Raw genomic sequence first — 4,208 nt, forward strand, 5'->3', positions numbered from 1 at the left:
GACATTATTCTAAGCAAGTAAGGCAACCACAAAAAGACATACTGTGTGATTCCACTAATATGAGGTACCTAGAATAAGCAAAATTGGAGACAGAAAGTAGAATGGTGGTTGCTAATGACTGGCAGAGAGGAGGAGAATTTTTGTTTAATATATAGAGTTGCAGTTGTACAAGATGAAAAGAGTTCTGAGGATTGGTTACATATAATGTGAATGTTCTTAGCTCTACTGAACTATACACTTAAAAATAATTAAGATGGTAAATTTTTTATGTATTTTTGCATTAATTTAAAAAAATAAAACAGTGAACACTTAGTGTTCCACTCATTTTACGTTTAATCTGCCCAACAACCCCTTGTGGTTTAGGTACAATTACCTTCATTTTTCAGATGAGGAAACTCAGGCACATAGTTAAAACATATTTTTTAAAAGAATCCCTTTGTACCTTAAATCACAATTCTTTGTAAAAGAGCTGGAAAACCACCAGCAGACAACCCCATTAAGACATTAGGACACTGTGGCCCACCTTTGTTTCCTCTTGCTATTGTCTCAGGTTCTGTTCATCCAAGAGCCTTCAGCAGTCTCAGGATTCTGTTCTGCCTAAACATAAGTGCTGCAATTTCATGATTACTATAAGACACGCTAATCCATATACATATATGTGAACATATATCTTTAAGCAAATATGTTCACATAACTCTTCTGCTGAATAATACTGTAATAACTATATATGGTGCCAGGTTGGGACTAGGCTTATTGTGGTGATCGCTTTGTAAGGTATATAAATGTCTAGTTACTATGTTGTACACCTGAAACTTATATAATATTGTAGATCAACTTTAATTTAAAAACATAAAATGTTAGGCAATATAGAAAAGCTGCATAGGTTTAAAAACTGGTGAGTTTTTGCTGCCCTCTGCTGGACTGTTTTTGTATATTTGCCTAGGGTCTGGTCTTTTGCAAACCAAAAAAAAAGATTATAAAGTGTCAAATTTAGTATTCATTAATCCAGTGTAAGATTCTCATCTCAGAACCTTAAGTTTCAAGGAGGTGTCTTACATATTCTGCATGTGTCTGATTCAAATTTTATCTTCTAAACACATTTATATTACTTTTTACAATAAAAACAATATTGTGCATTTAAATGTTACACAGCCAATTTTGACACACCAGATACTACCTGAAACTAGTCTTGGAACGGAAAAAGAAAACCTTAAGCCATTCGCTGTGATAGCAGGCAGGAAGTGATGGATTTCAATGTACTTTATAGGAATTCCCTGGGGACTTCCTGGATATAAGAAATCACAAAGTGGAAACGGTCAGAAGTGACTATGAAATTTGGAATCTGCCTGGTTAATGCCACAAAAGCAAGAGCCAGATCAGAAGGAAAGTTGGTGATTGGGTGAAGTTATGAGGAGAAGATTAAGTTTTGTTATGTACATCTTTTTTTTCCTAATAAGTGAATTTTCTATATTATAGTGCTCAGCTGGCAATACCTGCTAAAGGCAATATACTCTCAGAATATACTGAGTTCATACATCTTTGCTAAATGGGATATTTTTACACAATAAACTGCTTATATATTCAAATGCAAGTAATTTATTTCATTGTGACTCGGCCTGTTATTACTCAATTCATCAACTAATAATTTAAAAAAGAAAGAAATCCAAAGCCACTCCATCTTCTCATTCTCTGCTCTTATACTTTGTGCTGCATCACTGCATTTCAAACCCTATGGTCCTCTGTTAAATCATCCCAATAGGAAAAATATAATGCCTTACAGGGGATTATATTGCGAGCTTGAAAATTGTGAACTATTGTTAAGTCTTCCGCATCTGAATCATGAGTTGGAAGTGTTTCCATTCTTTATATGGTTTATTTTAAAACACCTGGCAACATCATTTCATGGTTTACTACTTGTTCCTTTCAGAGAATTCTAAATTACTGACACATTGAAAACAGGAATGTGGTGGTAAGGACAGCAGTAGCTTTCGCCAGTAGCTGTTACAGATTTCTTCCATCTCTTTCCTTCCCTTTGAAATTCTCTCATGCTGTGACACAGCCTTGGTGTATATCTAGGCTGACAATGACCAAGAATAGTGAAGTCCCAAGCCATCTCTTGCCTAGATTTTTGCGACAGTCTCCTAACTGGTCTTCTTGTTTCCATGTTACATCCCTGAAAGCCACCTTCTACAACAGAAACCAGAATGATCTGTCTAAAATGCACATCTGATTGAGTCTGCCTCTACCTCAAGTCTTTATTTTTGCTTTTATTTTTGTTTTGGTAACAAGAAAATATTTATTAGTACTTCATTACTTTTGTTCATATGTTTCTCCAGAGTGTCATGTTCACAGTAACAAGAGTTACTGTAGAGTAAAGGTAATATGTGTGATATGGACCCAACATCCACTATCATATGTGTAAACAGAACCCTAGGAAACACTTGCTGGGAACAACAGACGTGTGGCACTGTTTCTAAGTATACGCGCTCACTGGTTTATTTGGGCACTACCCAAGAGATTTGATTCTGTTACTTCTTGTATTCTGACTGTGTCCCTAGAAAAGGCAACCACTCACCTGTTGAATTTTTAAGTCTGTTTTTTCATCTTTTATGCCTAGAAAAACCTGTTTTCTCCTGATGCAGCCTCTTAGGCATGGATGGACTTAGGGGTATGGTTGGAAAATGAAAATATAAGATTATTAGCAGACATTTCCAATGAAATGTACTTTACCACCTTAAAATTTTTATTAAAGCCTTGACTTCTTGGAAAGACAAAAGGTACCTTTAGTTACCTGATTTTGGAAACTGGGTGACATGGGCCCTTAAATCACCTGCATGCCTTTTATTTCCCTGTGGTTTTCCTTGACTCTCATAAAAGGAAATATGTTGAAAAAAGTCAGACATGTTCTGAGGCCTGATTTTCCCATTGTGTGAGTACAGAACTTCAGTCCAGAACCTCCTGTGTCATCTGGTTTTTAAACAGGAAGACCGTTGCTTCCTTAGTATTAAGACGTTCCCTCTTCTGTAAGGAATTTTTGTCTGTAAGGGGTCTGTGCATTCCTTCTCTGATCCTTTCACTCCTCACCCAGGACGCTGCTGTAAGACTGTGCCCCAAGCTTGCAATTTAATCAACAGACTGAAGGGAGTGCCTCGCTGCTGCGCAGGAGCAGACTTATCCTGAAGACATGGAGGAGGAGAGGACCATGCTCATGTACGCTGACCATGCTGTTGGCCAAAAAGGTGGCTGATCACATGCCATCCTTGCGCTGTGAAGTCTTTCACACAGCAGTGAGTTCTACTAACCAGAACCTATTCACCTGTGTGAGAAACTTAGAAATGAGATGGACTGAATGGCTGGCTGGCTGCAAACGCATGTCTGGTAAAAACTAGCTGCCTGCAATGGAGGTGGAGCCCTGACCATTTAAACGGTTCTTGGAGAAAAAAAGCACAAGATAATAGCAATTTATTTCTCACTGTTTTAAAGGTGATGTTTTAAGTTGGTGACCCATTTAGAAATCTCTACATTAATATACTTGAATGAAAGTATCAACTTGTACATATTTGAACAAGCTTCCTCCCATCTTCTAAATCCATCTACACATTGTGCCTTTATCTAATTCCAGCTGTATAGGTCCCCACTTGAAAATTAAACTTAAAGGTAGATTATAGGGCAGAAGGAAAAAAAATACTTAATATTTTTGTTTAAAAAAAAAAAAAAGAACTCTATCGAAAGTCTTTAAATTCTTATCTTTTGCCTTCAGGAAGAGGTCTAAGTCCCTTATCGTGGGCCATGAGGGTCTGTGATGCAGTCCAGCCTGCCTCGCGACTTCCTGCCTCGCCCTGTATTCCACGAGGACCAGCTGTGCTTCCCTGCTGCCTAAATCACAATGGCGTCTTTCTTTTATCCCTCACTGTCTTCTCTACCTAGATTCCTATCATGCTCCCTGCCACTTCAGCTTCCTGTCTCTGGCTTTTGCTAACTCGAGTCTCTACTGGATGGTGTCCTTTGCTTAATGGTCTTTTCAAGCAGTAAATGCCTATGTTTAATCCTCTGCTTCAGACACTGTTCTGGGCAAGCACAAATTGATCAATAACTAATTGCTAAATAATCAAGTTGAGTAAATGAGTACCAGTAATATTGGTGTGGTAATCTCCAAGTTACCAGTGTCCCCCGTGAGGGCATGAAGCATTCTCCTCAGGTTGCTTGAG

The sequence above is a fragment of the Miniopterus schreibersii genome (genome assembly GCF_964146895.1).
Source record: "Miniopterus schreibersii genome assembly, chromosome: 15".
In the NCBI taxonomy this organism is placed as follows: domain Eukaryota; kingdom Metazoa; phylum Chordata; class Mammalia; order Chiroptera; family Miniopteridae; genus Miniopterus; species Miniopterus schreibersii.